General features: G+C 35.4%; 1 long non-coding RNA gene and 1 other non-coding gene across 2 annotated transcripts in view; both read right to left on the minus strand.

The window, feature by feature from the left end:
• The window catches only part of LOC114707281, a 663,922-nt gene that overhangs the window by 317,263 nt on the left and 323,490 nt on the right, over positions 1 to 23,169 (minus strand). The gene's annotated exons all lie outside the window — the stretch shown is intronic.
• LOC114707291 lies at positions 6,854 to 6,962 on the minus strand. The gene has a single exon (XR_003736630.1). It is a non-coding gene; the product is annotated as a U6 spliceosomal RNA (small nuclear RNA).

Below are 23,169 nucleotides of genomic sequence, written 5' to 3' on the forward strand. Positions count from 1 at the left end.
TATATATGTGTGTGTGTATACCATATATCTTTATTTATATTTGTATATGTATATGTATATATATATATATATATATATATATCAAGAATAATGTTTATCATCATCATTGCAATTAAGGGAATTCAAATATAAGGTCTGCAAATCATACTTTGAGATTCCAACTTCCCAGTCATAATGGCTAAGATCAACAAAACAACCAAAAACAAGTACTATTTAAAAAATGTAGGGAAAGGGGCACCCTCATTACCTTTTGGTGGAATTGCAAACTGATGTAACCACTCTGTAAATCAGTAAAGAGAATTGCCCAAAGAGCTATAAATAAAGCAACCATATGATTCAACTATTCTATTCCTTTGAATATACTCCAAGGACTTGACAACCTACCTCAGAGATTCTTTCACAGTCCTGATCATGAAATATCTATACACAGTATCCAGGAAATGGAAGCAATATAAATGTCCTTCAACCCATGAATGGATAATTAAAATGTGGTACAATTATATAATGGAATTTTATTCAGTTCTAGATAAAAAATGTAATTTGCAGATAAATGATTTTTCTAAAAATTATTATAGTAAGTGAGGTAGTCCAGACCCAGAAGGCAAGTGTCTCACCTGCAGTTCTGAGCTTCAGATTTTCAGATGAAAGTATAGAGCCTAGAGTAACCACAAAAACCAGGAAAGTTAAAAGAAACCATGGCAGGATGGGTGACTGGGCATTAAAGAGAGGAATAAGAGCATACAAGTGATATGAAGAGAAAAGTAGGAAAGGAGGAGGTTTTAACTGAAAGAGGTGAGATCAAAAAAGGAGGAGAGGGAGGGAGGAGCGTAAAATAACATTGAATGATTCAAAGAAGCAAAAGAATCATATGGTCTTTAGTTACCTAAATTTACATTATATATATATACATACATATATATATAATGTGTATATATATACATTATATATATTTTATGTGTGTATACTGTGTGTGTTTTGTTTTGTTTTGTATGTGTGTGTGTGTGTGTGTGTGTGTGTGTGTGTATGTATGTGTGTTAAATGAAGTTATATCATTGGTATTAACAATTCTTTCCCCAAGAACCATAGACTGTCTAACAAAACTTTAATACAAGACATGAGAACCCTACTTTCAAGTTGTGGATCAGAAGAGTCCAAGAGATGGTCAAAACAGCATAGGAAATTTTGTCTCACAGAGGTTGAAGGTGAATATCAATTGTTCAAGGCACACAGGACTTGAATAGTTCAAGGTTAACCGGCCAGATAGCCTCCTCCCTGAAGTTCCTTTACCCTTTAAATACTGGAAGGTATTATCAAGGTGCAAATGGAGGGAAACACCTAAAAGTCCTCCCCAGTTGTAATGCTTATGAGCCCCCATGATCAGTATTGCAAGATATCCCTTAAGGTACAATAGTGGCACTCATATATTGGGGTATCTAATCAGACTCAAGGCTCAAACAACAAGAGAGAAATCATAGCCTGGACTTGAAATCTAGACAACCACCTGAGAACACTGAGAACATGAATGTTAGAAGAAACTCTTCTACCACCACTTCACTAAACCAGTATAACCCTAAATTCATTCTAAATGCATATCCTTAGATCCACAGATAGTGTAGCATTCATGCCTCATTAAAGAAGCTTCTCTTTGCAGCAGATGGGGATCATTGTTGAAGATCATCACCACTGGTAAAACTGCAGAAAACAACTCATCATGAGTGGCTCAGCCACAATGGATGCATCTAAGACAAAACTGCACCTAAAGCTCAGGGAACATCATGGAAGAGGAGTGGGAAGAAAGAATGTAAGAGTCAGAGGAACAGGAAGGTGTCTGTGACATTGTCTCCCAGAAATGAGAGGAAATCGAGACCAATGGCACCACAACAGTACAGTTAACTAAACAAGATTTGAACAAGAATGCCAACATTTATGCTAAAGTAGAAAAGGGAAATCTCATGGGGTCCCATGAAAAACAATTTGCTATAAGACAACTAAGGAATATTGTGAGAGATCATACACATAAGGAATGCTGTGAGAGATTATACACAGACACGGTATATTTTATACGTGTGTGTGTGTGTGTGTGTGTGTGTGTGTGTGTAGTCGAGACTTTGAGAGACAATGGGACAGGGCTTGAGAAAGGTTTGAGGGAAGAAATGAAAGGGGGGAAATGATATAAATTTATTTAAATATTACAAGCAAATTCAAAAGTTAAATGGAATTCCACTGAAGCCATGATATCAGTACTTTTAGGGCATCATCTAGGTGTCTTCTAGACAAATTAGAACTGGCCAATTGCAGCAGGAGGGAGTCCCAGTGTGTCTCAAAGCCTTAGAGTAACTTCACGTTGCAGTGTAAAGAAAAGATTGAAACAGCCGCTTCAGAGGGATGTGGTAGGAGGTGCGAAATTAAGATTGACACATAACAATAGATAGAGGAATAACATATTAATATCCGTTTATCTATCTTTGGGTCAAAATGTTCACTGGAGAAAAAGTGTAATTTAATCATTAGAGCCAATGGTGTCAGCATCAAGCGCTCATACTTTAAGCCCTGTCTTTTCATCAAGCAAGATGTAGTTGTCTTTTAAATTTGTTTTATTTATTTATTTATTTATTTATTTATTTATTTATTTATTTTTGTACTTCATAGGTAGGATTGTCAGAGTGCCACAAGAGCTTTTTTTTGTGATGATAAAACAGAAAATTTCTCATAAAATATTTAACACCTGGAATGTCACGATGATAGTGTTAATGAAACCTCTATGGTGATATTTATAATACATCACATACTACAGGTAAGGATCTGCAGGTGTTAAGTCAGTATTTCAAAATAGATTACGGCCATTGCCACCTTGGTTGTGTCCTGAAGGTAAGACCCTGGTGCTGAAGATTCTACAGACTTTAGGAATGGAACTTGCAGAAGGGGATATGGAACTGCTGTAGAGGGCTTCTTCTTGAAGGCTCATTCTCATAGTATTGAAGTTGGTATGCAAGCTACTGAGAGAGAAAGACAATCAGTATTCCTTCCCGGATTTAAAAACAAACAAATAAACAAAAATCTATAAACTAAAGTGATGACTCAAATGGCAAGATATCTCCAAGCCTTCCATAGTGGCACTTACAATTTGGAAGTAAGCAACAGTCATCTGACTGTACTTAAGTCCCACTCAATGGGAGGGAATTCATGCTTAGTGCTGTTAACCTAACAATCTAACCATGGTTTTTGAGGTCATGAACCCTAGAGGAGGACCTATTTCTTCCATTTTCCTAAACCAGTATAATTTCTAACTAATCGAAATTATTACACATACTGATAAGTGTAATTCTCACCCATCATCAAAGAAGCATCTGTTTCTAACAGACTGGTAAAATTACAGAAGTCTACAAGAGGTCAATATGCAGAGAAGAATTGACTGGAGTTTCCAATGCCAAATGATACATCTACGATATAAAACCTACACCGAAGGCTCAGAGAAGCTCATGGAAGAGGCATAAACATATTGTCAACACCAGAGGATCAGGATATTTCCCATGAGGCAGTTTTTTCTATACATGACAAATGAGCTGTATCCATGATATGTCTAAAAGGCAGTCTCCTAAATTAGACCTGCAGAATGACAGCCCCAGTCTCTGGGCTGACATGATAATGGAAATCCCACAAGCCCCCACCAACAGACAAAGAGCTGTGAGCAATCAGTCAATGGATGTTAAGAGAAGGAGATTCAGTCTTCTCTAGGACAACTTCCCTGATCTTATCCCAACCCAAGTGGTCAGCCCTAACCTCATATATAGAAGAACAAAACAATGGAATCAGCAGACTGTATTACATGTATGTGTGTGTATATAAAACAATAATAAAGAAGAAGCAGTCATGAATTTTAGGAATGGGTGGACATGGGAAGAGCTGGAAAGGAAAGAAGGAGGACTGGGAATGATATAAGTACAGGACTCACATACTAAAAAAAATTCAAAATATAAAAATAAATAAAAATGAAGCCAGGCGGCGGTGGTGCACACCTTTATTCCCAGTACTTGGGAGGCAGGGCCAGGCAGATCTCTGTGAGTTTGAGTCCAGCGTACTCTATCTAGTGAGCGCCATGACAGGTACCAACCAAAACTACACAGAAAAACTGTCTCGAAAAAAAATAAAAACAAAAAAATATATATATAAAAATGAGAGCTTATAACATCTTAAATGTAGTATTATTATGTTAATATTGGAATTATATTTTGAAATAATATTATGGTTTTTTTTTTTTGGTTTTTTTGAGATAGGGTTTCTCTGTGTAGCTTTGCGCCTTTCCTGGGTCTCACTCTGTAGACCAGGTTGGCCTTGAACTCACAAAGATCTGCCTGCCCCTGCCTCCCAAGTGCTGGGATTAAAGGCATACGCCACCACCGCCCGGCTATCAAAATGTTTTAAGTGTTAAGAGGATAATGTAATGCAGCCATGTGAGTGAGTAATCCAAGTCATGTGAGTGATGTGCTGCTATATGTAGTAGAAGCTAAAATTTGTTAAATAGTTAACGTTAAAGTATGACAAACATTATTGGTTTTTTTTAATACTTGTCTGAGTATAATTCTAAAGAGGGAAGTATTTACTCAGTAAAAGTATCTGGATGTGGATGATAAACTTTTTTTTGTAGAGGGGTTTGTGAAAACAACCAATTTATTTAATATAAAAGTTTTTCTTAATGAGGAAATCTGTTGAATTAATGTATTTTTTAAAACATAATACAATAGTGAGAGAAATAGTTAATATTTGAGGATACTTTTCAGACATGGATTTAAGTAAGTGATATTTTATGTCTTTTTGTGTTGAACGCAGCTCTGTTGTGTGTTTATTGTACTCACATTATGGATGAGAAAATAGAAGCATATGGAGGTTAAAATAATTTGTTTAAGTACAAAAGATCTAAAACAGATTGTCTTGTTTCTTCGAAAAGTAACATAAAAAGTAGCATTCACTGTATGAGGACTCCAAGAGCTACTAAAATCTGAAGAGACTGTGAAGACTCTTATAGGCTGAAGACATTGTTCAGAAGCATAAACATCAATTTAAGCAGTTTCAGAAAATGAGTGATGTTTCTGATATGTTTTTACAAGGCAATATTGGCATCACTGAACAAGAAAATGTGTGTGTGTGTGTGTGTGTGTGTGTGTGTGTGTGTGTGTGCCTGTGCTTTTATCTGTGTATGTGCACCTGTGTGTATCTGTACTTGTGTCGGTGTGTGTGCCCGTGTTTTTGTGTGTATGTGTATGTGTGTGTGTGTGTGTGTGTGTGTGTGTGTGTGTGCATATGCACACATGGCAGACAGAGTCCATCTTCACATGTTATTCTCTTCAGGTGTCCTTCCCTTTTGTTTTTGAGACAAAAATTGCTGGCATGTGGTTCACCTATTTGCTATTCTGCCTGGTCAACAACACTTATCAGAGATCTTCCTGCCTCTTCCTCTCCAATGCAAATGTTCATGGTTTTCACATGGGTTCTGGGCTTCTAATAGGGTTCTCTTGTTTGCATCGCAAGCAATATATATCCTACCTTTATTTCAGTAGCTACTCACCTTATATACCATTTATGTCTACATAATTAATACTGTACTTAAAGTAGACTCTGTAATCTCTAGGCGAAAGACACTTCCTACCTCCTTCAGTTATCATCTTAATCTATATGCTAAAACAAAAACACCCAAGACTGGGTGATTTATGAATAAAGATTTATTTCTTGTGGATTCTGGAAAAGCATTGGCTGTTTCCAGTGTCTGGTAAGGAGTGCCCTTGGCTTCCCTGATGTCTCATTCTGGTGGAGTGGAGAAACTCTTCACATAGCTAAAGATGGAAGAGCTGAAGACTCTCACCACTGCTTGAAGCCTATTTTATAAGGGCCCATTTTACAAGGGAGCAATTGCATTCTAGTTACCTCTAAAGGCTCCACATTTAAATAACACTATTTTGACAATAACATAATACTGAAAGGAATATGTTTAAATCCCAGCAACATGGAGCTGGTTATCTCCTTCCTTGAGAGTATGAAAGATAACATGTCACATGGGTTTCTATGTTTATTAATTGTTTTATTGCAAGGACTATTTTCCACAAGAGCAGAGGCCCTGTTGATTTTTATATTGAACTCTATTTCCAGTATCTTATCCACAATAAACATTTGATGGATTTATGATATATGAATTGATAGGAGACCATGCAATCACATTGTGCATAAGAAAATGTCAATAAAAATTATTGATTAAAATTGCCAAAGAAAGATTGTTGTAGATAAAAGTTAATTGCAAATAATGTGTCTTCATATCCACATTTGTTAAGTTCAAGTCATAATGCAAAAATATAAAAGTAATAATTAATATATTAAATAACTAAATTATGTCATGATAGGAAGTCAAAGGATGACTAGGTGTCTTGTGATCAAGACTTATTTTCTTGTTGTTTAGCCATTTTGAGCTGATGGATTTTTTGACATATTGTTAGGCAAGTCTTACATGAGCTAGAAATCATGTAGGTCAATAGGCATTGAGATATGTACTTAAAAAACAAGAAAGCAAGCAAAAAAAAATAAAAACCCCAGTCCTGTTAATACTGACCACTAACATATGTTAAATCCAACAGGAAATATCTTTGGAAGTGAATATGTAAAATATAGAGGCAGATCTATTTTATCATGTCAAATAACATATTAACATGTTAGTGAGATGCTACAGAAATAAAAAGACCTTTCACTTTCCTATGAAAAAATCCCTTCTTAATTGTTAAACTATACAATAAATATTTTTTTTTCCTTTTAAATTAAGACTTTATTTTAGAAACATTTTGGAATCATAATTTGTATTACACATTTCTTTAAATTTATACATAAATGCTTCACGAATTTGTGAGTCATCCTTGCTCAGGGGCCATGCTAATCTTCTCTGTATCATTCCAATTTTAGCATATGTGCTAGGCCATCTGCATACGGGAGACAGTTGTGTAGCTTGATCTGTCTGAGGGGCCCCTGGCAGTGGCATCAGGATCTATCCCTGATGCTTGAACTGACTTTACCTATGGTAGGATGCCTTGCTCAGTCTTGATGCAGCAGGAAGGTGCTTGGTCCTGCCTCAACTGAATATACCACACTTTGAAGACTCCCCATGGCAGGCCTTCCTCTTTTGGAGGAGGGGATGTTTGGTGCATGGCAGGGGGTGAGGGCAGCTGGAGGGGAGCAGGAGAAGGGATGAGAGGGAGATCTGCGATTGGTATGCAAAAATGAATAAAAAATTAAATCAAAAAATTATATATAAAATTCTGAATAAGAAGACTCCAAATTAGAATTGAATTTTTATAGTGGGAAGCATCAAGCCCAGGCTATTATATCTCCATCAACAAACCGATGAGACACTGATATTTCAGCCTTCTCGCCTAACTATCCTCTTTCAAATCTTTGAAAGAAAGCCTCATTCTGTCAAACTTTGATGTTAAAATCTACTGAAGTTACTAAGGAGGCTCCTTTCCTTTCTCTCTCTCCTTTGTGTTCATGGTTTGTTTATGTCTGTATACTTTCTGGTGACTGAATGCCTGCTGTTTGCCTTGCCACTCCAAACAATGCACTCACATAGGGATGACCTACATAGGGAGATCTGAATCATTTCTTCATCCTACCTCTTTAATCTTCCTAACAGTAGTTTTAAAATGAAAACATAATAATCTGTCACAATAAGGATGGCAGATTCTCAAATTTAGCCTTATTCCACCCTGAAGTGTAGAATGATATTTGAATTTCAAAGGGAATTTCCCAGGAAAGTCAAGTAGTTCAGGCTGAAAAGTAAACAAAAGAAACATGTAAGAACAGTTTGGATACTCTTAATAAACCTGAAAGAAAATGTGGTGTTCAAAGAATCAGGCATGGACAATAATTTGAAATGAAATCATTTTTATATTTGTGCTTAGTTTTTACCTGCCCCAGGGACTCTTTTGTCAGAAGAGAATGTTGTTTGAAATAAGTAAAGCATCCAAGAAGAGAATACTTCTTTACCTTATGGCAGTTTTGCTAATCCACAAAATATAAGCGTTCCTAGAGTCAAAAGAAAAAGAATCTGGCTTCTAAAAATCAACATTTTTATTATTTTGCCTAACAAATGTTGAACATTACATTTAAATACTATGTTCTCTTTTTTGATAATTTATTCTAATTGCACCACAAATATGAACAGGTTATATTAGTTGTACCTGGTCATAGAGACAATACAAATGTTTTAAAATACTCAATTTGAAGGACAACAGTGCTTATTTTAATATTAAACAGTCATGTAATTCTCCCAGTCTCTGTCTCTTTCTCTCTGGTTTCTTTCTCTCTCCTTCTCACTCTTTCCCTCATCAAATAGATTAAATAAGATACTCTCAGAGAAGACTGATATTCATTGGGTTAATTATTTGTTATTGTTGACCCCTGACACTGAAATCTAACTTCAGTTTATCTTGTGACTATTTATATACATCTGTATTTTAACTCACATACATCTATTAACGTCTCTTCATTAACATGGTAATGAATCACTGAAGAGATACTCTATTACGTACGGATGATAACATATTTTCATTATAAAATTTAAGGTGAAATTATTTCAGAATTAAATGTCACTAACATGTGCCATCTTTATAACACTATAAAGTTTTAAGTAAATATTAAAAATGTCATACAACAGAGCTTTGACTGACCTTTAATTTCTTAACATATTTGAAAGTTACATTTGATTTATTTAGCTTCTTATGGATTATTATTACTTTATATAATCATATTTCCTAGAGAAGATTTTATTTTGTAAATTTTCTAAGCTAATCTCAAATTCTATTCATGAAGCATGCTCATTAATTATTTTTATTCTAAGAGCTGGGATGTGAAAAATATGCTACTTGTCAATTGCTATTCAAAGACAGACTACCATATTGTGCATTTCTTCTACTGAAATTGATAATCAGCAATTTGCTTATCCAGTAACCTGTTGGGAAACATCATTGATAGAGAATCATAAATTGATGGAATTATCACTTGAAATGGTTTATTTTCTCTCATTGGAAGGTAATAATTTTTGCGTTATGCATGAAACATTTTAAAAGCACCATTAAGTCAAGATTACTTACAATATGTCTTGTACCTGATCATCTAATCCAGAGTTTAATTGAAAAACTATAGACTCTAGGAAACACTGTGATGTCTTCCACTTCTGTGCTTAATAAGTAGACTTAGGCTTTATGTGCCTTTGGCACAAGCCTCACTTGACTCATTTCCAAGAGACTGCAATGGCCCCTACTTGAATCCCTAGCTGCCAATAGCATTGTGAGATGTTTTCAGACCTAAATACTTTTCACCTCACACCTCACATCATTACAGTCTATTTCTATATCTGGCAGAAAGTATCACTTATGTTTAAATGTGTGGATTGTTTCTTGAGATGAGATATCTTACAAAGACCAAAGAAAATTCCCAATGAACCTTCAGTGTGGTCCTTATGTTTCCAAGTCAGCAAACACTGGCATTTTTGTTATTAACAATATATTTAATTTGGGAAGGGTGTTGTCTTTTCAAATTAGCAAAGCTTTCTGGGGGCTAGGAATGCAGCTCAGTTGTAAGAGTACTTGCAAGCATACACAAAGCCTTGTATTTTCAGACTCCCTTTTACAATTCTTCCTTTCAACTTCACAAACTAATGCTAAGGTGCTTATGGTGGGTTAGTGTGGGTAGTCCTTGGTTAAAAACAACACTTGTAAACTACCTTCCTTCCTCCCTCCCTCCTTCCTTCCTTCTTTCCTTCCTTCCTTCTTACTTTCTTTCTTTCTTCCTTTCTTTTTTTTCAGTGATGTCTAAATCCAAAGGGCTCTCTGTCCTTTAATGGGGATGATTTTATAGATGGTCAGTTACAAACTGGGTAAAATTTGCCTATTACTCCTTATAGGATTTCATCTAAAAATATAAGAAATCTAGTAGTCATGACAACTAAAATTATCAATATGCTTTCTACTTATAATTTCCTAACTTTTATAAATTATCAGTAGAGACAAGCCACAGATACTTATAAGAGGTAAACAAAATTTTTGAATGAAAAATATATCTATATAAGCATTCAATAAAGAATTACAGGTTAGCCAGGCGGTGGTAGTGCATGCCTTTAATCCCAGCACTCAGGAAGCAGAGCCAGGCGGATCTCTGTGAGTTCGAGGCCAGCCTGGTCTCCAAAGCAAGTTCCAGGAAAGGTACAAAACTACACAGAGAAACCTTGTCTTGAAATACCAAAAAAAAAAAAAATTACAAGTTGTCTAAAGTATAATTAATGAAGGAGAGAGAATGGTGGATACACAACTCAGTTATAGCAACTTAAGTAAAAATCTAAAGTTAAAATTAAATGACATCACCCTATCATACTAATATGATTATTGTCAGTGAGATAATATGGAAATGCAGTTTACAAGGAAATATTAGACACTCTAAAGATGCATATGGGTTCCTTCTATAATTTTATTTCTGGTAATTAATCTTAAGAGATTATATCAGATGAAGAATTCAATTATATTCACTGATGCATTCATTTTAATATTAATATTAATGGAAAATTTGTTCAATGATTTATTTCAGTAAAAGAACTAAATTATTTGTGCAAGTGTTTGGGGGGTGAAAAAAATCTATACATGAGTCCTATCATGAAATAATGTGCTCTTCTGCTCTTAGAAAAATTGTTTTCTTCTTGTAAAAATGAATTTATTTACTTGTTTGTTTATTTGTTCATTTATGTATAGTTTTGTCCATTTAATCTCTGAGTTCTTCCCATAAAAATGCATGATTAGGTCCTGACAAAATTTTATTCAATACTATTGATTACATCTTAGAGCAACATTGAAATAGTAAAATAAGCAATGCAAACAATGAGATAAACAGATGCTTGCCTTCTAAAAATGTTTTCCTTTGGTAAGATGGACGGGATAGGTAATCATTTCAACTGAATATCAAAATTATTTCACAGAAGAATGGACAAATCGACATGTATCTCTACCACTATCTAACTATTCTCTCTTTTTCTGTCTACCTACATATTTATCTATCTCTATCATCCATCCATCTATCCATCTATCTATCTATCTATCTATCTATCTATCTATCTATCTATCTATCTATCATCTATCTATCTATCCATCTACCTATCTGATATTCATATAGATAGATATAGATATTGGTAAAGATATAGGCAGATATATGGGTGAGAGAGCCTGAAACCTTAGGTCAGCCCTCTGAGAAAATATTTCCAGCAAGAAATAAAATTTATCCTGAGTCTTGTAGGATTAATGAGACTCCACTAGGTGCTCATTCCCTGGGTCTAGTGTTAATTACTATAAGAAGTAAGGAAGCCAAAATACATTAATTATTCCTTTCTCCCTTCCTGCTCTCCTTTCTCCTAATATCTTGTCTTATGGTCACCAAGACTTACTTTTAGCTTTGTGTGTGGAGGAGCAAAGGCTTTAGCTCAGCTCTATTCCTCACATGCTGCCTTCCATTCCCACCCTGCTCTCTCTAGTATTTTGCCATCTCTCACTTAGGTTTTTATAATTACCTCATTCCAGGACAATCAATCTTCTACATTGCAGCTAGAAGGCTCTTTATAGAAGATAAAGCTGATCTTATTATTCCATTGCTTAAAAATAAAAAAAAAATAATAATAAAAATAAAACAGCAGAAGCATTCAACAATCTCCCATTGCCTTCTGGGAGAATTCTAAGACATGACTGTCAACTAGCACACTGCTCACCAGGTGACACTGACCTGCCTACTTTGTTCTCTTCTTGCCTTTTCCCTCTTCTTCAAAGTATTATTATTATTTATTAATGTGTCCTTGTTTGCAAAGCCTCTGTCTACTCCACAGGCAGGAATAGTTGTATTCTCAGATTACAGTCATTTTTTCCCTTGAATCACTTAGGTACAGCTTTCACTTTTGAGTGCAAATATTCAAAGCTAGACATTGCGTTTCATTCACCTTTTCTTCCTCAATATGTGCATCAACTCATGGCTCATTATTTTCCATGTTGAAAGTACATTATAAAATGAAATAGATAATAAATTACCTGATGATTGTAAACAGACCCAGAAGAGAAATGTTAGCAAATCATAAAATACTCGTTGGAAATCAGAATTTTTAACTACACATTTATATTACGTATCCAATGTTTGCCTTTGGGTCCTTTAAAGTTAATTAAGGTTTTTTTCAAGTCCATTAGAAGATGTTAGTACACATATTTATCAAAATATACTGTTCAGAAATAAAATTTTATGTATAGTAACCTTATTATCAAACTTACACAAAGTATCAATAGGGTTTAAATCAGAGTAAGACATGTTTACATAGCTAACCTTTGCTCTTTTGAATTCAGAATATATCAGTTCATGTGTTTTATTATTTTCAATAAGACATTAAAACACTCCAGGGTATATTTTACTATTGCATTTATTCATGTCCAGGGTACATTATGAGCTGCAAACCCAAAGGCTAAGTGCTTTAACTGCCCAAATCATGTATTAGTGGATCAATAAAACATACCCTGGAGTATCTTAATCCTGTAATATGTCTCCTACTTTTTATTAAAAGGGAAAAAGTGATTAATCTAGAGAAAGTTAATATTTAAGAATCACGTCAGTCTTCTCGTTCTTATTTCACACAGGGCATAGAGGAAAACAGTGGCCCTTCCCTGTGGGAGGTGTGCACAGAATTGATAAATGACTCAGTTCATCAAATTTAAGTGTTTCTTCTTTACAAAGCTTCTACAAAAAGACTACATCAGGCCATACAAAGGTTTAAATACTTAGATTTGGTAAGTCATTATGCCACTGTAATCCAAAATAGGGGATTTAGAGAATCAGAGGGTTAGCTTACATTAAATTTGTCTGACAGCCTGTTCTTTACCATAGGACTTTGCATTCCATCTCAATTGTATGCACCGGCTACACTATTTTAGTGTAACTTCTCCCTTTACACTGTGTTTAATAGTAGTTTTTTTCCATTGTCACCAAATTTGGCACACTTGGCCTATTGACTGGCACATTATAGATGCCCAACAATATAAAGATCAAATGGGTAATATTATATACGTAACAGTTCTTTTCTGGAAACTCTGAAGGTTTCAATAAGCCAGTTATGTAACTGTATTAGAATTCATATATCAAATTTATAATTATATTTACATATGAATAACCAATTATAATAAAAATCACAAAAGAAAATAACTTTAATAAATTTTAATGTTAACGCTTTCTTCAGATAACATTTTATTTAGTTTTCAGAGGAACATGAAAAGCAAAGTATGACTCACAGATGATAAATCTGTGAGGCTCCAAGATATTGCTTATAGTGTTCATGCTAATAATGGTGCATTGTGATGAAAGAGGAATCACATTTAGAATATATAGAATCATAATTTCTCCTTTATTTTCATTGTGATACATTGTGGGGGGCCATCACACCCCCACATTTCCCCGGAGTACTCTTGAGTAGAAGCAGTAGGAAATATTGGATAGAAGGATAGATGGGGAGAGAAAAAGATAGAAAATACAAGATAGCCCCCAGAGGGCCTGGATCCTAATCCATAGGGCCCTGAAATTCTCTGCCAAAGGGATTTTAAAGGAATGCCAAGGGGTAGAGAAAAAGACCTCCCCACAGCACAGGCAAGTGCAGACTACCTCAGACATCTGGTACTCAGGCTCATGGTCCAATCATCTTCATTATGCAGACCTGCTGGGTAAAGCCACTAGGAAATCTAAATAGGCCTCAAAAATATTTCAATAATAATATAAGAGCATTAAGCGATGGTTAACAGAATTGATAGTTTTCATCATTTACAATTCAGTTTGTGATTGTCTCTGTCAAGAACATTCATCAAGGTTGTGTTACTGCTGTTGACCATAAACCTGAGATTAAATCACACTGCAACTAAACCATACTTGTAACAATGTTAGCCAAGAAGTCTCATTTTTTCATTCCAATCTATAAAATAATTTTTAGAAAACTAAGTTAATAAAATATACTGTCGAAGCAAATGTCTCCAATTCATTATTTTACTAATGACTATTTTAAAAACACCTTCCGTTATATAGATAACTTGTAAGAATTGATAATTTATTAATTTATTTTTGTGAATTTTTTTATAATAACCACACATTAATATATTACATTTTTACCTTAGTATGATTATAGATACATCTTTCAAATATATTTAGTAGTTCTTTCAGAATATATTTTGATCATATTTATCTGACACTGCAATCTCTTCCTCTGCCTTTCATTTCAGTTCCCACCAGCTTTGTGTATTAATGTCTTTTAAACCCATTAAGTCCCAATAGTGCTACATATATACTGTGGTGTTTGGCAATCCATTGGAGCATATTAAAGTTATGAGGGGCTATATCTATTAAAAAGCTAACTCTTCTTATCCTGAAAGCTATCAATTTCCTTTAATAGCTCTTCAGCTAGGGGCAGGTTTTTTTTGTTTGTTTGTTTTTGTTTGTTTGTTTGTTTTTGGCCTATATCAAACTCCATGCTGAAATTTTTATGGCCTGAGATTCCACAGTTCTTATACATGTTGTCACAGATCCCATGCATTCATACATGTGACTACCATGTTGTTTCTAGAAAACACTGTTCCCTTACAGACCCCACTGCCTGTGACACTAAATCTTCTACAGTAATCCCTCAACATTAGGAAGGTTGTATGATACAGATGTCCCACTTAGAGCTGAGCATTCTATAGTTACATTGCATCCTTGATCTAATCATCATCTACTGCAAAACAATGCTTCTCTAAGAGGTTTGAGGAATGAGCTAATAAATGAGTAATGAGGACAAGTCATTAGGAGTCAGTTTAATCTATGTCCTTTTAGCAAAAAATGGACAGTAGTGGGGGGTCTATGATCTGTCAAGTCCTAGATTCTTGGTTCCCCAAACTATGTCATGAGTAGGTTTTTTCTTATGAAGCAAGTGTGAAAAACAATCAGAAAGCAATGGTTACTCCCAAGACATTCATTCTGGTATTAAAATAGTGGGCATACTTGGCAATCAGGTTATTATTGTTGATTGTACGGTTAACACCTGGATAGGATTGATATTAGTTTTATTTCCCTAACAGCATGCATAGCACTTTCCAGAACTGTGAAAACCAACCAATAGGAAGAATATTTACATACCATGTAAAGAGTTGGATATTAATCACAAATAATATTTAACATAGAGGTTAAGAAAGAGTAATCCTGAGACAACTGCTGTAATAAAAACAACTATCACTAAAGTTTTGTTATTTATTATAAAACCAATAGGTGCAAGAAGACTGACATTTCAGTCTTTACAAAAGTGCCATATTCATTGATGAATTTATACAACAATAGCAACAGCAGTCTTTATCATTCACAAAACAAACAAAACAAAATCTTTTTTCCCCTTATTTTTATCTTACAATACTATTCAGTTCTACATAATAGCCACAGATTCCCCTGTTCTCTCCCTTCCTGCCCCCCTCCCCTTCCCCCCAGCCCACCCCTCATTCCCACCTCCTCCAGATCAAGGTCTCCCCCGAGAACTGGAATCGACCTGATAGACTCAGTCCAGGCAGGTCCAGTCCCCTCCTCCCAGATTGAGCCAAGCGTCCCTGCATAAGTCCCAGGTTTCAAACAGCTAACTCATGCAATGAGCACAGGACCTGGTACCACTGCCTAGATGCCTCCCAAACAGATCAAGCCAATCGACTGTCTCACCTATTCAGAGGGCCTGATCCAGTTGGGGGCCCCTCAGCCTTTGGTTCATAGTTCATGTGTTTCCATTCGTTTGGTTATTTGTCCCTGTGCTTTATCCAACCTTGGTTTCAACAATTCTTGCTCATATAAACCCTCCTCTTTCTCACTAATTAGACTCCCAGCGCTCTACCCGGGGCCTAGCCATGGATGCCTGCATCCAGATTCCTCAGTCCTTGAATGGGGTTTCTGGCACAACTATTAGGGTGTTTGGCCATCCCATCACCAGAGAAGGTCGGTCCCGGCTGTCTCTTGACCATTGCCAGCAGTCTTTTGTGGTGATATCTTTGTGGATTTCTGTGGGCCTCTTTAGCTCTTGAGGCTACCTGGAAAGCAGGACCCCAAAAAAGACACGGAGAAATGGATGAGATCTACATGAACCACCTGGACATGAGTGGGAGCAATGAAGGGCGAGGGTCGAGGGAAAGAGAATGGGAGATCCTAGCTGGATCAAGAAAAGAGAGGGAGAACAAGGAATAGGATACCATGGTAAATGAAGACCACATGAGAAAAGGAAGAAACAAAATCTTAAAATTGGTAATCAATATAGTAAATTTGGTCTTCTGGACATTACCTTCCTTACAGATGTCTTATAAAGTGTAGACTATTTCATTTTATAATTTAGGGGTGAATATTATTTAATATTATGGTGTTTTTAAAGCAGAGATTTGAGAAGTCATTTCTATATCCTCAGATGTATTTCATCTTGGCCTGTGCCTTCAAGCAGAGTGGAGGTACCTCTTGGTTTTAAGAAAAAGTTTTCTGTTAATTGGGCATCTCTTGAAGGCCTATTACAAATGCCATATGGGAAAAAACTAACAGGATAGCAAAAACAATCCTTTACATTGAAGAAACTTACTAAGGACAATAAAGGAGGGGAAGTGTAACAAAAGAGATGTTTTGATGGGGGGTGGCATTTCAGGGTTACAGAGAAGCCTGATACCAGGGAAACTCCCAGGAATCCACAAGGAGGACCCCAGTTAAGACTCCTAACTATTTAGTGATTTTCACTAAATGAGAGTATATCTTCCTGGAAAAGTTAGCGAATGAGACTATGTGTGTATCTGTTATTAGGATTTTAATGTTCAAAATTTTAACTCTATCAGGTAAGCTAAATCGTACAAAGTTAGTAGTAACTCCACATATGTACACACTGAAGTGCAAGGAAGTGATTAGAAACAAGTGATATCTAATACTTCAAAGTGATAATAAATGCTGGCCTATTGAAAACAGTGAAGATATTCATTATTGTGCCTTCTATTAAATTTCTATGTAAAAAAATAAAAGTTAGGTTGCACTTCAGAAGTTTATAAAGTGATATGAGACAATAAAAATACAGGTCTGTATCACATTGCTCTTTTCTCTCTAAATACGCAAATGAATAGTTACACTTCAAGGAAAACAAAATATTTTATGTATATAGTCATATAATCTTCAGGTTATAATATAAAGACACTTCTGTGCATTTTTTTTCTTTCTTTTTATCCGGAGCTGGGGACTGAGCCCAGGGCCTTCCTTAGCTTGCTAGCTAAGCACTCTACCACTGAACTAAATCCCCAACCCCTCTGTGCATTGTCATATTTCCCTGCATCTAGAACTTTGATCAAAATATAATAAAGATAACACTGGTAGAATGAGGAAAAATGAATAAGGAATGCCTCATTTACAAGCAAATAGCATAAATACAAACAAAAAGTATGGTGTGAGACAACTGAAGACCATTCAAATATTATGTGAGCATCACTATTATCTACCTAAAGAATTGTTTTCAGATTTCCAGTTTTAAGCTTCATATCCATTAAGCAACAATTCCCTTTATTTCCCTCACCATGAACACTGCATATCCATCACTCCTTCTTCTCTTCCCTTCCTCTTTCCCATTCTGGTCCTCTCCTTGCTTTCCCTCTGCTTTATCTTTCTCTTCTCTTCTATTCTTGGACAAGGATAACATTTTTATCCTTAAATGAACAGAGGATCCTCCTGCCTTAGCCTCCCATCATGGCTCCCTGCTTTCTGTCTCTATAAATAGGACAACCTCAAACTTGCAGAGATCTACCTGTGTCTGCCTCCAGAGAGATGGGATTAAGGGAAAGTGCCACCAGGCCATGATACCACTTTCTTATATATGTTTTTGGTTGTTCACTTTAGATTGAATAATCTATGGTGAGCTTATCCCTGAAAAACACTGAATCATTCCTTCAGCAGCCATATATTGCCTGTAGTTCTTCTTCTAAAAGTATGCACTTGTGATTTTCTTCTCTCCATGCTGGCATGTAAATGACTGTTGTCATTGTTCAGGACTTGACATACTGGTCCTCAATGTGTTACAACCTTTTTACTTTGTTCACTTCTGTGACATTCCCTGGTCTTTAGGTTTAAGGATGAGATACAGATGTATCATTTGGGTCTGGGATCTCCTCAAGCAGTTGCTCCTTTCCTTTGGACCAGTTTTGACTTTCTGTAAGTCACTGTCTGCTGAAAAAATATCCTTGATGATAGTGAGAGTTACAGTTATCTGTGGGTATAAGGATAAATATTTAGGATGTAGTTAGAAATTATACTTGTTTATGAACATCACAGTAATAGGTTCTCCTACAGGGTCTATGAGCTAACCAGCCATAGGAGTTGGCTAGGCTTGCAATACCAGGCTTGGATTCATTCATGCTGAGTAGGCCATAAGTCCAATTATATTGTTCTTGGTTTGTTCCAGGACAACGGTGTCACTACTGCACCTTTCGGCCTCCCTTGCCATTCCAGACAGTGTTTTAGTTCATAGCCTTTAGAAACAGGTAGTGCTACTCACTGCATTTGTCCTTTGGCAACTTGCATAGCACCCTCTGATAGATGAGAGCTAATTATCAGGAAGGCTGCTTCCAGGTCAATTCAAGCTGGATCCCTCCAAGTCCTATGTCCAGGTGTCCAACAACAAGATCTTACCTTCAGCTTCTGGGAAGCAACCAAAGCCAATGGCAATATCCTGTACTATTTTGAGAGTTACATGGACTCTTCTGTCCAGCAACTCAAGAGAGGTTTCTCATTCGTGGCATTGGGGTTTCTTTCAGATAATCTTTGGCCCTTTGGGGAAGCATTATCACCCTAATATAACTTCATCCCCCGCCCCGTCTCTCTCTCTCTCTCTCTCTCTCTCTCTCTCTCTCTCTCTCTCTCTCTCTCTCTCTCTCTCTGTGTGTGTGTGTGTGTGTGTGTGTGTGTGTATTTACAGATAGCAGTTTTCCAAGTATATGTATATATGATACAAATACATTGATATTTATTATATAGGTATTTTAAATGAGCATAATGTTACATGTTCCTCTATGGCCTTTCAAGCATCTTTAGTGTTATTTATCCTTCCTACCTCTTTCTCCCTTTTTATTAATGTCTCCTTTCCTTTCCCAGGTAAATCCTCACTGGATTTCCTCCTTCTCAGCATCTGTATCCTTCTATCCCTGTTTCACTAGCTCATTCTCCCTCCCTACCTCATAGGCTCTTTCTGCAGTCCTGCAAGTTACATACTCACAGTTCATTCACTCCTAAAATCTATTCCTTTAAAATCTTTTCTTTTGAAAATTCTAAGTTATCAACTTAATACAATTTTGATCAAGTTTCCTGTATATAATTTACCATATTCATTTCTAGTCACTCCTAATTTTATACAAATCAGCTTTAATATATACATTATGTTATGATTATTATATATCTAATGTCATCATGCCAGGCACTGTAATGAATTTATGTCTTCTCTCTAAACTCCTTCATATAGAATGTAACAATAGTTGTATGAATGAATTCATTTCTGTCTTGAATTTCCAGGTGATCTTCAGCCCACAGCAATGACGATATATTGACTTCTTACTTGTTAGTCCTTGTCCCTCAGAGATAATGAATATATACATCCGACCCTAATGCTCTTTGAATCCTCTTATTTCTTTTTCGATCTATTTAAATATATTCATAGAGATATGCCCCTGAGTGTGCATATCATGTATATGTAATATGAGTGCTAATTGTAGCTATCTAAGATTAAAAGTTAAATATTTATAAAAATGTCATGTTGACGTTCCTCTCTAAGGAACTATGAAACAACTATGGTTGTTTATATTTTTTGTATTTGTATTCATAAACAATTCCATAAGCTACGCTTAAAAAATGGCTGTGAGATGAAGCAGAGTAAAGATCTATTTAATCAATATTCACTGACATTGTTTGTAAATGTTGTCAGTTGGTTGTTTTATCTAGAATGTGCAATAAAGTGGGAAAATATTAAGTTAATAGATTCAATAACAAGCCCATTATTGCTTGAGCTGTACTGAGACTTGGGCAGCACTAAAGATCATAACTGAGCAACAGAAGGAGAGAAAAGTAGATCATCCATTTTCTAGAGCACTTAATGATATTTTATTGCATTATTTATCAAACACTGTGGATGTTATTTGTAGCTGCAAGCTTGACCTCAGCTAATCATAATTTGATAAATGTACATAGCAAAGGCTCTGTGACAAAATGCCCTATTGTTTCATGAAACAGCAACATGAGATGGTATTGTGAAATTCAATGTGGTTTGCAGATATTAATGCTGAGACATTTATGCACAAGATAGAATTGATGTTTATAGTCCAGACACGGCTGCTGAAATGTCATTCTCCTTCATATATAAATATTCAAACTGTCTATCTTAGATGATTCCTACAAAGCAGTCTTCTAAATGCAGCAGGAGGACTATAATGATGATATATTATTAATATGTTAGCATTCACATTCTCTCAGGAAAATAAGAAACATCAGAAGCCTCTTACAATGTTATTTAGGGGTTTTATTTAAACTTAGATTTGAATATATCTATATATGTATTTTTTGGAGAGAAAATTTAAATGTGGTTACAAAAAGGAATGCATAATTTATACATATTAATTTTAATATCTTTATCAAAGAGAAAATGAACTATGCTTTCTAACATGAGAACAAAGACTTTATTTTGTTTGTTTTTTAAAGATTTGGAATGAAAAGTTGACTCGTTAAGATTTTTCTCTTCCTAAGTAAAACAGTATTGGTAAGTAAAATTTTAAAACAATAATGTAACTTTATTGCACACTACAGCCATCCAATCATCGGGTGCCGTAATTTACACAATTTATTAGAGAAGAGTGAAACAAAATAAGAACTGTCTCAAAAATAAAAGTTATTTCTGCTGAATTTGTGAATGAAACCTGGTGATGAATAACCACTTTGGTTTCATTTCTAAGTAAAGATTCATTTTTTTTTCCTTTAGTATGTTACCATTGCAAATTACAAAATCATAACTAGTATACAAGTGCCAAGTTATCATATTCAACAACTGATTATATATAATACTGAGCTATTTGCAACCCAGATATTTCCAAAATTATGCTCCACATGAATATTGAGTGAAGAATTAACTACCATATACGAAATCTTAGATTTATCTCCTCTCTCTTTCAGAATGCAGAATATGTCATCATATCAGTATGCTTGGTAGCTGCCATGTGAACTGATTTGGCCACATCAAAGTTCATGAAAGTGTAGATGTAACCAACTGTCTTATTAAATAACAAACATAGAGCCAATGGAGAGATGAAAGTCAAGAGGTCAGAGCAATAGCTAAGAGGTAAAAACCTTACCCTTCACTGTCACTGTTGTCCTACCTCTCCAAAAGAGAGCTACTTCCTGTGTGTCTGTCTTTTTATAGTGTTTCTTTTCTGCCTTCTCATTGGTTGTAAACCCAACCACATGACCTCCTAGTCACTGCCTGTCTGCACAGACCTCCAGGTCTTCTATGGTTGGTATTGAGATTAAAGGCATGTGTCTCCATGCTGGCTGTATCCTTGAACACACAGAGATCAGCTTATCTCTGCCTCCCAAAAGCTGGGATTAAAGGCGTGCACTACACCAGCTAAGGCTTGCTATTAGCTCTGACCCCCAGGTAACTTTATTAACATATAAATCACATTTTAGTACAAATAAAATATCACCATATGAAAGTATACAGTTTACATGAAATGTGAGTTAGGAGTTAGGTTACCCACTGAAGGAGCATGCATTCTTTGTAGCTTCTTGTTCACATCAGCTCCAAATAGGATTCACAATACAGACCCACACCCCCAGTGAATGTCTAGAACCTAGTCCATGTGACCCACAGTTTATACTATTTAACTCGTGAACATCAACGAATATCAGTAAGTGAAACTCTGCTTAACTAGAAGAGCTGTCAGTACTATCACAAGCTGAAGAGTTGAAAGTCGTTAGTTGCCAGGCGGTGGTGGCGCACGCCTTTAATCCCAGCACTCGGGAAGCAGAGCCAGGCGGATCTCTGTGAGTTCGAGGCCAGCCTGGACTACCAAGTGAGTTCCAGGGAAGGCGCAAAGCTACACAGAGAAACCCTGTCTCGAAAAACCAAAAAAAAAAAAAAAAAAGAAAAGAAATATTTGTCTAAATTTGTGTGTGTGTGTGTGTGTGTGTGTGTGTGTGTGTGTGAGAGAGAGAGAGAGAGAGAGAGAGAGAGAGAGAGAGAGAGAGGTATGATTATATGTATATATGTACGTGTTTGCAGAGACAAGTGGACAATATTGGGTATCTTTATTCATCAAGATGCACCTTGTTTTAATAAACAAGGTATCCCATTGAACTGATGCTTGCTGTCTTGGTTATACTGTCTAGTCACTGGGTCCTGGAATCTGCCTTTTCTAATCTCCATGGTGCTGGGTTACCGGTGTGTGCCAGTGTGTCCAGCCTTTGACTTGATGCTAGAGACCTCAAGTCAGATTTTCAAGGTTACATAATAAATACTTTACCTACAGAATCATCTCCTCATCTCTAAGACATGTTTATATAATATTAAATACCAGAGTGAAAAAAAATCAGTTTATTTTCCTATGTATAAAATATAATTAAATACAAATATGGAAAGTAATTTGGGGAAATAGTAAGTAATAACATAAATACGATTTTTACTATTTTAAATTAATTTAAATTTTCTAGACAATATAATTTGTTGATCATATCAATATACAATATATATACATATATACAATATATATACACACATATATATGTATATATATAAATAAATGTAAGTTCACATCTATATAGAAATGTAAATCACATCTATGAAAAATAGTTAAGAATTAAAATGCTGGTTTCAACATCAAATTTGAGTCACTGGGTAATAATGATTTCTAAAAAATATTTAGCGACAAGAGCTTACAAAATGTATTTTATATTTTAATAAATTAAGGAATATGTGGAATCCATTCTATAACTTTGTATATTTTTTAATTAAAAACTTTTTTCCTTTTAATTTATTTTACAATACCATTCAGTTCTACATATCAGCCACGGATTCCCTTGTTT

This window comes from Peromyscus leucopus, chromosome 18, assembly GCF_004664715.2.
Source record: "Peromyscus leucopus breed LL Stock chromosome 18, UCI_PerLeu_2.1, whole genome shotgun sequence".
Lineage (NCBI taxonomy): Eukaryota > Metazoa > Chordata > Mammalia > Rodentia > Cricetidae > Peromyscus > Peromyscus leucopus.